The sequence below is a fragment of the Furipterus horrens genome, unplaced genomic scaffold (genome assembly GCF_987537825.1).
Source record: "Furipterus horrens unplaced genomic scaffold, mFurHor1.1.pri manual_scaffold_1, whole genome shotgun sequence".
In the NCBI taxonomy this organism is placed as follows: Eukaryota; Metazoa; Chordata; class Mammalia; order Chiroptera; family Furipteridae; genus Furipterus; species Furipterus horrens.
The window spans coordinates 154,405,734-154,419,571 of NW_028327171.1; the positions used below are offsets into that span (position 1 = coordinate 154,405,734).

At 36.3% G+C, this 13,838-nt stretch overlaps 1 protein-coding gene across 3 annotated transcripts in view; it reads right to left on the reverse strand.

Annotated features, from left to right (window-relative positions):
* Positions 1–13,838, reverse strand: part of CCDC148 (coiled-coil domain containing 148) — a 170,867-nt gene that overhangs the window by 122,245 nt on the left and 34,784 nt on the right. The window lies entirely within an intron of this gene.

The following is a 13,838-nucleotide window of genomic DNA, read 5'->3' on the forward strand; positions in this document are numbered from 1 at the left end:
TAGGCACAGACCACAGTATGGTGATTACCAGAGGAAAAGGGGGATGGGGTGGGAGGAGGATAAATGGTGATGGATGGAGATTTGACTTTGGGTGGTGAACACATAATACAATATGCAGATGATGCATTACAGAATTGTACACCTGAAACCTACATAAATTTATCAACCAATGTCACCCCAATAAATTCAATAAAAAAGAATGCAACAGCAATGAAAAGTTGACCTCATCTGTCCACTTATGACCTGTCAATCGTAAACTTAAAATTCTTTTGAAAAAAGATTTCCTGTGCCATCTGAAGCTAAGAGCAAGGAATCAGGACTAGAGTATTTCTACCCAATTATTCTCTCATTCACTGCTGAAAGTTTCCCCAATCAAACAAAGCCAGGGTAAAAGGTCAAACTACAAAACTTAGATAGATCTGACTCTGAGTTTCTAGTTGGAGAAAAGTATATATAGAAACCAGAATGAACTCTGGTGTTACGAAAACTATGGGGACTGCCTTGAACAGAATTAAATGAGTTTTTACCATGAACTTATTTTAAAATAAAATTTTTTGAAACCATGAAAAACATCAAAGCCTGATGTGAACAATTTGAAACACAAGTAGATTATCAAAGGACATAAATGGGTATACAGGATACTTCCTCTAGCACTTTTTTAAAAAGTAAAGTCAATTTCATACAAATATGACTTATTCAAGGTATATGAAATCAATGCTGGTGCTCACTGAGTATCTATTATGGATTATAACTGGTGTTAGGCAGTAGTGATACAAAGATGAATAAAACATATAACCTTCTCTTCATATGTTTAGAGCCCAGCAATAGATATACAAACATTTATACCAGATGTAATACATATATCATGAGAGGTGATCATAGGAAGAACAATGTGGGGTGGGGGACAGAGCACATTTACCTAATATATAACATATGTAACCAGATCTCTAGAGGAATATAATACACAAGTATAAATATAATGTGAAAGGAGCCAACATACCTACTTATCTACATACTAGGTTGCACCATATGAAAATGCTGATATTTAGCCATTTCTGACATATGAAAACAGCAATTTGACATGTTTTAGCCTATGAGTTTCAAAGTAAAGTTTTACTTATTTATTTCAAAAATATTTGGTCATCACAAAGCAAGCACAGATAGAAGAGGAATGGAGAGGAAGAAGAGTAGGTGGCACCATGGGGACTAGAAGAAGCTAAGGGAAATATTACCTCTTTACCAAGTGTTTTTTTTTTTTATTCAAGTTTTTCCTATAAAATATGACCAAATCAGCCTTCCAAGAGAACTTGAAGGATCCTGTTTGTCCTTAAGAGGTAATAGGCCAGAGACACTTTGTGAAAAGCCTGAAGCAGAGGTAAAGTCTTAGGGAGCCACAGATTTTTGCTAGTTGTCCCTCTTATCTATTCATAGCTGGACAATAACGACCTAAAATAGACTACACTGTTCAGTTTGCAACCAAGTATGAAAGGTATGAGTAAGTACTGGTTCATGGGAGGTAAGTTGGGACCAGAGTGTGCAATTTCTGGAACGTAAACTTAAAGGGGAGTGGTGGTTTTCTCCTTCATGTCTTCCTGATGACTGGGGAAGTCCTTCCTTCCCAGTTCCTATAGTTTTGTCTTGGCAAGATCATATAAATGAAATCAGATAACAGGTAGCTTTTTGTGTCTGGCATTATTCATTAAGCATAATACCTTTGAGATCTGTCCATGTAGTTGCATGTATCAATAGTTCATTACTTTTTATTGCTAAGTAATATTCAACTATATGGAAGTTTGATAATCTGTTTATCTCTTCCCCAGTTGAGGGCATTTGAGATGCTTCCAGTTTTAGCAATTACAAATAAAGCTGCTATACATGTTTACTCATAGGTTTTTGTGTAAGCATAGGTTTTAATTTTAAATGAGTAAACATCTCAGAGTAAAATTGCTGGGTCACTTGGCAAACACATGTTTAATAGCATAAGTGTCTCATAAGTGTCTCACAAAGGGACTGTATCAATATGCATTCCACCAGCAATGTATGAAAATTTTAGTTATTCCACATCTTTGTCAATATTTGGCATGGTCAGATGTTTTATTTTAGACCTTCTAATAGGTATATACTGAGATCCCATGTGGTTTTAATTTGCATTTTTCTAATTACTAATATTATTTAGAAATTTTCATGTCTTATTTGCCATATATCTTCTTTTGTGAAGTGAGTGTTCAAATATTTTGTTCTTCTATTATTGGGTTGTTTGTTTACTTATTAAATTTTGAAAATTCTTTATAAATTCTGATACAATTCCTTCATCAGACATGTGATTTACAAATATTGCAAAGGCCTGTCTTTTTATTGTCTTCACAGTAACTTTCAATGAACAGAAGTTCTTAATTCTGAGAAAGTCCAATTTATCTTTTTTTTTTCTTTTTAGGGATAGTACATTTGGTATTATGTTTAAAAATCTTTGTCCAACCCAAAGTTATAAGTATTTTTCTCCTATATTGTCCTTCCCTTTGTTTTGTAGTTTTTGGTTTTACATTCAGGTCAGTGATCTATTTTGAGTTAATTTTTGTATGTAGGTTCATTTGTTTTTGCATCTGGATAAGCAATGGCTCCCACATCATTTGTTTATAAAAGTACCCTTTCTTCATTAAGTCAACTTTGTACCTTCATTGAAAATCAACTTACCGTAGATGTATGGGTCTATTTCTAGATTCTCTATTCTGTTAAATAGGGTATATTTTAATTTTTTTTTAGTAAACATGTCTTTATTTTTTAATAGGAATTAAAAAAAATACTGCCTTTCCAACTCCAAATTGTGGTTCCTCTCTTAATTACCCAGTCCTTGAGATTTTGGTTTCCTAAAGTTATATTGCATAAAATCTCTGTAGAATACAAACATACGATACAATATATGCCATACCATGTATCCTCATTTGCAAAACATCTTGTGAGATGATGTTAAGACTGTCACTGAAATATAAAGCTCTCATAATAAAGAACATTAAAAAGTACAGTGTCTTTTTAAACTTTATAAAATAGACCCCAATGCAGACAATATGCTTTTTAAAACAGGCATTGTAAGAGTAGGGCTATTTTCAGCATTTTACTTGGAACAAATACATATATTCATCAAATCCCCAAGCCCTGTGGAATTTCAATTAGCTACCTGCCAAGAGCTGTGGATAGCATAATATAGTTGTATAGAGGAAATACCATCTGCTTCTGTGACCAAAAATCACTCTAGTATCAATGTTTATGATTCCTCAGAGCTCTCTTGATTCTGTCAATATTATAACCATGGTTAGCCACAGGGAACTCTGTGATGTCTCCAATGCAGAGGTTTAGGGAAGCCAGTAATGCAAGGGATTCAGCAATCACACTGATTATGCTGATGGTGCATGGTACAGTTGACGACAACAAGACATTCATGAACAAATGTCCTAAATTGGGAGGAACTACTGAATCCTTGCCAATTTCTGTGGTAAACTAGACATCTAAGTTTTTCAAATTATGCTGTTTTCTTCTTCCTGATCAAGAAAGCAGATAATGCAAGTATTATTAATGTCCAGGAAGAAACTTGCTTATCTCCCATTATCAAGAACAAAGAAACCCTGAGATGATGCCAGAAATATAAATGGAAGTAAATGACAACTATGGACATTGACAGATTGTTATCATGTGGTAAAAGCATCGTTACCCCTGCATCTGGTCACTTAGGACGTGTTACAGATGGGTAAGCTTTTTAAGGTCACTTGTGTCTTTAAGGGATCCTATACAGGGTCCTGCGAGCTTACAGGATCGATTCCAATTTAAACCAACTAAGTGATGAGTCATTCCTGGTTCTGACTCCTCCTCATCTAAACCTGCAGTCAGCAAGCAGTCATGTTAGAATAGCACAGCAGAACCCAGATATCATGTGTCATAGTTATGCACAACAGAATCCACACTGGTTAGTTCAAGAAGAAAAGCATTCATTACAGGATTTCAGAAAGTTCACAAAGTCTTTGGAAAGGTCATAGAAGTAAGCTCTAGACTAAGCTTCCAGGAATAACATCCAGAACCACACATCACAGGGCCAGTCTGGTAAAAGTCACACTGCCTCTGGCACAATTAGGAAATTGCTGTCATCACCACTGAGCACAGAATATTCTGCCTTTCTTTGCTCAGGACCACACCAGCAAAATGGATCTCTAGGCTATAATTGTCTCTTCACATAATTCCATTTTTCTTTGTTTCAGTAGCCTGATAATCATGCGCCTTGGTATAATTTTCTTTGTATTTATACATCTTGGGGTTTGCTGAGCTTCTTAAAAATATATTGATGTTGTTCATCAAATTTGGAAAGTTCTTGGATGTTATTTGTTCAATATTTCCTCTATCTCATTCACTCTTACTTTTTTCTGGGACTCTAGTTATATACATATACAGTCTATCTTTTTTACTATGTTCTGTATCTCTCACACTCTCAATTCTATTCTGCTTTTCAGTTTTAAAAAATTTTCTCTGCATGTGCTTCAATTTGAATATTTCTTCTTAACCTGTCTTCAAATTCAATAATCATGTCTTCTGCCACATCTAGTCATCTTTTAAAGTTTATCCAGTGAGTTCTTAAATTTTTCAGGTATTATTTCTAAAATGCCCATTTATTTTTATATATTGTAATTCTCCACTAAAATGCCAAATATTTTCATCCATCTTGTGCATCTTTTCTTCCATTTTCTTGAATATATTAACCATAGTTATTTTGAAGTTCTTGTCTTTTCAACTAGAATATCTAGATCATTTTTAGTCTGTTTTATTTCTTGATTATCTATCACTCTCTTTTTCCCATTTCTTTGAATGTTTGGTAATTTTCATTGTATGTTGGATATTGTGATCTATCAAAGAGACTCTAGATTATATTTTTTCTAAACAGTGTTGAGTCTTTAGTTTAGAAGGCAATTAAATTGTCAGAAAATCTCCTGGATTTTGTTGAGTCTTTATTTTTTACTTTTTAAGATTAAGTCTGTTTCAGTTTTGTCCATAATCTTTGAGTCCAGTCCATACCCCTAAGGCAAGGACATTCTGGAGTTTCAAATGAATGTCTACAGTATTCCCCGAGATTTCTCCACTTTAGCTGGGCTGAAACTCCAATACATATACCTTCACAAAATGTGTGAACTCTAAAATCTCTATTAAGTCCTCAGCCTTACAGTAGTTGTTCTCTATTAGCCTTTTGATGTCTCCCTCTGTGCATGCAGAGCTTATAAGTCAATCCTCATGGGGTATTTTTATGTGCATTTTAGAGGCTCTTTATCTGCTATTTTTTTCATCTCTGGTACTCTAATCCCAAGTCTCAGCTGCCTTTACATCCTAAACTTTAATCTCTGCTTTCTTTACCTATTAAGACTATAATTTTCTGCTTGGAGTATATTTCTTTCCACTATATGTGAAAAAAAAAATGACATAAGAAAGAAATCCAAAGTGAATAAGGGCTCACCCTTGAAGCTTTTCTTATCTCAATGATATTATCCATCACTGGTTGTCCAATGTTTACATTTTTAAAAATATTTTGTTCATTTTTTATAGTTATTTACAATGATACCAGTTATTTATTATTATTTGAACTGGAACTGAAAAAAAACTCTAAAGTACAATTTTCCATCTGATCTGTGAAATCTAGGTCTAAGTCTATTCTCCAACATCCAAGGAGACTGAAATCTGCGAAGAAGGGAGATTATGGAAAGAGTTGATGCTATGAGAAACTATCAATATGTGAAAAGGGGTTCAAAAGATATTTTTTCAAAAAAGTACCTTCTACCTTTCCTAACAACTGTGGCTTCTTGATTAGGACACACAATTAGCTAGAGATGGGAACAAAGAGCACAAAAACAAGATGAACAGGACAAGAAAACTAAATGCCTCGTAACTTTGTTCATGCCTGAAAAGTATCTCAGTTTTAGGTTACCAGGTTTTAGTTTTTAAATCACATAGTTGACATTTTGGCATATTCAGTGTTGACAATTAAGGCTTCTAATTCACTTCTTTTTTTGGGTAATTCACTTCTTAATGACTTTGCACATGCATACTTGTTTCTACAGCAAGCTTCCTAATAAATAAGGTAAAAAGAAGGTAGTGAAAGTAGTACTGCATCAGGAGTTATTGTAAAAAGGGGGGAAATGCCTGAGACTTACTATATACTTTACTTCAGCAAGTTACTGAGCACCCACCGTGTTCCAAGCACTGAAAAGTCTGTTACATTAGAAGGGTGTGAAGGTATAGGGGAGTTGGAAGGGATGTATGTTATACCAAGATGTATAAGATGGGGTTCCTCATTGCAGTTGTGCAGAGGACATAGATTTTTCACTATGCCATAATTACTGGCAAGTCAAGTTTATGCACAAGGGGCCAAGGAGCACCAAAATTAAATTGAATCTCACCTAGAACTCGAGGAAATCTCCCTACAGTGGACATTTAAGCTCAGTCTTGGAGATAAGTGGGACTTAGCCAGACAAAGGAAGGTAGGAGAGGCATTCTAGGCAAAGCCAAGAATAGCATGAGCAAAGGCACAGAGTCAGGAAAGAAAATATTGCACAAAGGGAGAGGGAGAGTAGATTACAAGGAGTTTGATATTTCTAAATTGTAAAGTCTGAGGTGGAATATGTCAAGAAAGAAGGCTGGAAAGGGAGCTGGGATCCATGCTGTTAAGGACCCAGGAAGCCACGCTGGGAAGCTTGGCCATTATTATAAGCAAAGTGGTGCCACTGAGGAGTTGTCATCAAGGACTGAGATAACCCAAATTACATTTTAGGCAAAGCATTCTTCTTGCAGTTAAAGGGAAAGATTTCAGAGGGGCAGGATGTGAAGCATAGCTGTTAGAAGACTGCTACAATAGTTCAGGAACAATGTTCCAGGGCTCATTGATAGAAAGGAATGAGTACATAGTTAAGCAAGAAAATGTTTTCAAGTTGGTAAATGGCCAGGTAAAATCATAAGGGAGTTTGGCAGTTAATGAAGTAGAGAGAAAAGAAGAAAGAGCAAGGACAAAAACTTGGAGGACACCAGATTTTTTGGAATAAAGACAAATACACAGGCAATCTAAGAATCACTTCAAGATACAGTAAAATGAATTAATTCTTTAGAAGGTAACAGTGAGAAATGTCAGAGAGAGTGATCAAATGTGAGAAATGAAGCAGAGAAAGCCACTGGGATCAGGATGGAGAACTGAATTAGTTAACAAGGAGGTCACTAGTGACCTTGGGGGAGGGGAGGGTTGTGGGAGCATGAGGGGGTATGAGGTCCTGGTGAAAATAATATATATTATTCTTTCTAAAGGTTGATTTCAAGCAAAAAAGGAGAGATTATGGACTGTGCAGGAGCAAGAGGATGACAGAGTCAAGAGAATATTTGATTTGAATAAGAAAGACTTAACCATATTTGTAAGCTTACCCCACAGAGTAAGACGGAAAAAGATAAGGAAAGGGGATAGTCATTAGAACCAAGTTTCTAAAGTGTTTAGACAGGTCAGAATCCCAATCATTACTGGGAAGGACTGGAAATGAACGTGTAGAAGGCATTACAGCCTGCATCAGGAGGAAGGCAGGTGTCTAGCAGGAGACAGAAAGACCATAGGGTGGGGAGGCAGGAATGAGGAGTCAATTTTACACCTCCGTGACTTCTTTTTATTGACAAAGTAGTAGGTGGGTTGTCTCCTGGGAGTCTGGTGTGGGGAGGGTGTATGATGTTAGGTAAAGGTCTTACAAAGACTGATGACATTTTGAAACAGTCATAAGAGGAATGGGGAAAATGGGCAAACTAAAGACAGTGCTAAGACCTCTCATGTGGCACTGAGAGTCCAAATGAAGCTGACTTTTCCTTAGCACACCTGGCCATCCAGCATGGATGCAGAAAACGTCACCTGTGAGACAGATCTGGGAATGAGGTTCCCCAGCCATGGCATGGACCTGGCTGCTAAGGAAGCAAGTGCACAACTAACAGAGTGGTCTAGGCTGATGCTGGGGAGGGGCTGGTAGTCTGGGAAAGCCTAGGGGATCAAAGAGCAGGTTTTGTGGAAGAAGCATGAGAGTTCTACCTCCCCAATTTCCTTATCCCTCTGGTAAGAAACCTAAATGTTTCTATTTGCTATGGCAACTGTAATTGATAGACCACCAAAATATTGATAAAACAGAGAAGGAAAAAGAGAGAGTGAAAACTCTTATTTCCAAATTCTTTTAATCCTATTCTTAAAAGACACAAATAATTTAAATCAATCCCCAGAAGCACTTTTAAATTCCAGGACTGAAAACAAAATTATGGTTAAATGTTTAATTAATGTTTATTATAGCTAGCATGTTAGTTTTAGAAAGGTCAAATTTATGATACAATAAAGTGATATTTTTCACATTCTGTGGCTCTATTTTATAGCACATTGGAGCTTGCAGTATAATAAATATCTTCTATTATTCTGTAAGAGTCTTGTATGCAAAGCTTTGTAGGGCTGAAATAATATTGAATTGCAAGTCAAATGAGCTGGCGTGAACCTTAGGCAAGTCGCTTTATCTTTCAGGACTCAGCTTTCAGACTTGTGAAATGCAGGAGAGGGATAAATCTCCAAGTTTCCTTCCAGGCTAAAAACAACCACGAGCATAAATTAATGTTTTAAATTACTATTAGAATTGATAGGGTTACCCTTTTCCTTTATGACATATTTTTGGTCCTAGCTATAAGTTCTTGCACCTCGGTCCTAGATCAGGAACACAAATCCCAATGATAACACCATCTCTATGGGAATAAAATCCATTTTAGTACAGATTAATTTATGTCACAATTTCTCCATTCTCTGCCCATATTTAATCCTTGGAGGCATCATCTCCAAAAATTCAGAGATATTTGTTCACCGTCTTGTGATCATGGGTCTTGAGGAGACTCCATATTGTATTGCTTCCAGGATCCACATCTCTGGTTTCAGTGGGTGGGTGCTCTGCAGAAACTCCTCCACATCTTAACTTAAATTTTCCATTGACAATAATATCAGAAAATATATATTAAGCACCTATTAGAAGACCTGTGATATAGAGGGCACTCAGTGAAGTATGCCTGATACACTGAACAGCACAATGTGTGGGGAATACCCAAAACAGAGCATTATTTTTGGCTCCCATTCAGATATTTCTCCTGTCACTACATGAAAACTATTGACAGAACCCATGGCTCCCTCTTGGGTTACAAAAGATCTAAGAGTCACTTGAAGCCACAAAAACATTCTTGATTCAAAATTAAATTGTCCAGTTCCAAGATTAATCAACTCTTGCCTCTTTATTCAGAAGACTGCATCTCCTTTCATTCATTAGATTTTAGATGATCAGTCCACAGATGAAAGGGAAAAAGGAGAGGGAGGTCAAGGAAAGGACAGCAGAATTACCATCATGCTGGTCACTGACACAGTCCCAAGCAAACCTGGCCGGTGGCTAATGCTGAGTCTTGCTCTCCTGCCAATTTTGTTGCTATGACTGTGAGCTGAACTGTTTGTGGAAAAATTCCCTGATGTGGGTAATACACATTTTCCTCTGACCGACTCATTCTCTTCCACCTATCAGGTTCCCATTTACTGTAGAGCCACCACACTGTTTCAGGGTTCCCCTCAACTCCAGCAGGAACCCTGATGGACAAAAAAATCTCAGGCATGATGTCTTTGAAAATGACCCCATACCACTAGCCAATGATTTCTTAAATAGGGCACATAAAAGATTGGTGGATAATATATTATTAGGACATCCCAGCTGAAAGGTGTTGCTCCCACATTAACTACAAGAAAAAATGAAATAACCTAAAACATCAGAACTTTTCCTGAACCCATCAGAGAGCAGATGACACAGAGCAATAAAATAAGGTGAGATTTAAAGAAAAAGACCCACATAGCAATATTTTTGCAGATATAGCTCCGAGGGCAAGGGAAATAAAGGAAAGAATAAACAAATGGGACTACATCAAACTAAAGGCTTTCTGTTCAGTGAAAGAAAACATCAGCAAGATAAAAAGAGAACCAACCATATGGGAAAACATATTTGCTAATGATACCTCAGACAAGGGTTTGAGCTCCAAAATACATAAAGAACTTATACTACTGAACATCAAGAAGACAGACAATCCAATTAAAAATGGGCAAAGGACCTGAACAAACACTTCTCCAAGGAGGACATACAGAGGGCCCATAGGTATATGAAAGAATGCTCAACATCACTATCCATCAAAGAGATGCAAATTAAAACTACAATGAGATAACACCTCACACCGGTCAGGATGGCCATCATCAACAAATCAACAAACAGCAAGTGCTGGCAAGGATGTGGAGAAAAAAGAATCCTAGTGCACTGTTGGTGGGAATGCAGATTGGTGCAGCCACTGTGGAAAACAGCATGAAATTTCTCCAAAAATCTAAAAATGGAACGGCCTTTTGATCCAGCAATTCCATTGCTAGGATTAAACTAGTTCCTTGACTAGACCCTTCCCCTTCTTTCTCCCTTTCTCTTCCTCCCCCCTTCCCCCTGGTCACTGTCAGTCTTTTCCTTGTTTACATGCCTCCAGCTCTATTTTGCTTGTTTGTTTGTGTTGTTCATTAGCTTCCTGTGTTAGGTGAGATCATATGGTATTTGTCTTTCACTGTCTGGCTTATTTCACTAAGCATAATACTCTCCAGTTCCATCCACGTTGTTGCAAAAAGTAGGAGTTCCTTCTTTCTTTCTGCTGTATTCCATTGTGTAAATGTACCATAGTTTTTTGATCCACTCATCCACTGATAGGCACTTAGGCTGTTTCCAGCACTTGCCTATTGTAAATAGTGCTGCTATGAACATAGGGATGCATAGGTGAGGCTGAGCTGCCTCTAACACCCTGGCTTGGTTGGAAACTACTCTGTCCAGCAGAGGTTTCACGACCATGGCAAAACAAATTTATCCAGGACACTGTATTTTGTCTGGGGGGATAAAGGAGGTGGCTTTTCCCTCTAGTGGAGAAAGCGTAAGGCCTCTGTTCCTCAGGCCTTTTATTGAGAAAGGTATGCATGGGAGTTACGAGGTCAGAATTCATAAATCATCAATTAGCCTTTAGGTGCCTGGATTACAGTTGACAGTTACTGATTATAGATATCAATATAGAGGGCACAGTGACCAGTCTGTGTTAGGGTCTATTAAACATCTTGATGCCACACTGGCATTAGGTGTAAGTTTCATACATTCTTTGCTACAGATTGTTTATAGTTAACTGAGAGATAAGAAAAGCAGAGCAAGCTCTAAAGCATAATATGTATTCTTTAAACCCAATTCCCATGGGAACCCTCTGAGTGGCCTTCGGTCCTGTCTGCCTCAGCCTTCCAGTTTTCTGTTGAGACTTAAAGGCCTCCCTGGAGGGACGTGGCTCACAGCTTGCACTACAATTCCTGAAACCACAAGGAGTGGTCCCCCACACATAGGTTCTCTTGAATTGTCTATGAATGATCCATGCACATGGACAACAGGGTGGGGATTGAATATGGGGGCGGGTAGAGGGAAGCAATGGGGGAAAAATGGGACAACTGTAATAGAAAAACAATAAAAAAATATGCATGTGGTTCACTTATCATGGCCTCACTGTATCACGGGATTTTTAAAAATATTATATTTAATTATTTATTGCGGATTTTTCGCTATATCGCAGGACTTTATGGTACTATATACGTATGTTGTTAAATTTACTTAGGTTTAAGAGTGTTAAATAAAAGTAAGGTTCCTACTTCATGGGGGGTCTAGAATGTAATACCTGTGATAAGTGAGGGAATACTGTACTACCCAAAGCAATCTACGGACTCAACACAATTCCTATCAAAATACCAATGGTGTATTTTATGAACTAGAACAAATAATCCAAATATTTATATAGAACCACAAAAGACCTGGATTAACCTCAGCAATCTTGAAAAAGAAGAAATAAGTTGGAAGTATCACAATACCTGATATCAAACTATACTACAAGGTCATAGTAATCAAAACAGTATGGTACTGGAATGAAAACAGACATATATATAAACGGAACAGAATAGAGAGCCCAGAAATAAACCCGCATCCATATGGTCAGTTAGTATTTGACAAAGAAGCCAAGAATACACAATGGGTTAAAGACAGTCTATTCAATAAATAGCGTTGGGGAAATTGGACAGATACATGCAAAAGAAATGAAACTAGACCACTTTCTGATACTATATACAAGAATAAACTCAGAACAGATTAAAGGCTTAAATGTTAGAATCAATATCATAAAAATCCTAGAAGAAAACATAGGTAGTAAAATATGACATTTTTCTTAGCAATATATTTCCTGATATATCTTCTCAAGCAAGGGAAACAAACAAAGTTAAAAAAAAAATAGACTACATCGAACTAAAGTTTTTGCACAACAAAGGAAACCATCAACAAAATAAAATAAAAAAACCCACTGAATGGAAAACATATTCACCAATGATACATCTGATAAGGGGGTTAATATCCAAAATTTATTTTAAAAATTTGTACAACCAAACACCAAAAGAAAACAAAAAACAAAAGAACAAAACACCCAGTTTTTAAATTGGCAGAGACAATGAATACAAACTTCTCCAGAGAGTGCATATGATGGCCAATAGACATATGAGAAGATGCTCAACATCACTATCAGAGAAATGCAAACTAAAACCACAATGAGATATCACCTCACACATGTCAGAATGGCCATCATCAATAAGTCAACAAACAACATATGTTGACAAGGATGTGAACAAAAGAGAAGCCTTGTGCATTGCTGATGAAAATGCAGATTAATGCAGCCACTATGGGAATGAAAAATTATAGAGGGTTCTCAAAAAATTAAAAATAAAAATGTCTTATGACCCTGAGATATCACTTCTAGGTATATATTTAAAGACACCAAAAACACTAATTTGAAATAATATATGTGCCCCTATGTTCATTGCAGCATTATTTACAATAGCCAAGCTATGGAAGCACCCTAGTACCCATCAATATATGAGTGGATTAAAAAGCTGCGGTACGTTTACACAATGGAATACTACGCAGCGATAAAAAAGAAGGAAATCTTAGCTTTGGGGACAGCATGGATGGACCTGGTAAGTAGTATGTTAAGTTAAATAAGTCAGTCAGAGAAAGACAAATGCCATATGATTTCACTTATATGTGAAATCTAAAGAACAAAATAAATGAACAAACAAAACTGAAACAGACCCATAGACACAGAGAACAAATAATACTTGCCAAGGGGAGTGTGGGGTACTAGGTAAAAGAGGTGAAAGGATTAAGAAGTGCATATTGATAGTTACAAAATAGTCAAAAGGATGTAAAATACAGCACAGGGAATACAGTCAATAATATTATAATAACTATGTATGGTGCCAGTAGGATATTGGAACTATCATGAGGAAAACTTTGCAAATTATATAATTACCTAACCACTATGCTGTACAACTAAAACTAATATAAAATAATATTAAATATAAACTGTATTTGAAGAATAAAAAGAAATAAAATTAATATTAAAAGAAGAAAGAAATGAGTGCATATGTCCACCATAAGATGTGTTCGAGAGTGTATATAACACTGTTACCATTATAGCAAAAAACAGGAAATGACACAAATTTTCATTAACAAGAGAACATATAAACTGTGGTATATGTATACAATGAAATACTACCAAGCAACAAAAAGTAATAATTACAACATGCAACAAAGTTGAAACTTATAGATATGATGAGAAAATGAAGGACAAAAAAGATGTACACTGTATGATGATTTATGAAATTCATGAGTAAGCAGAACTAATTTATGATGATG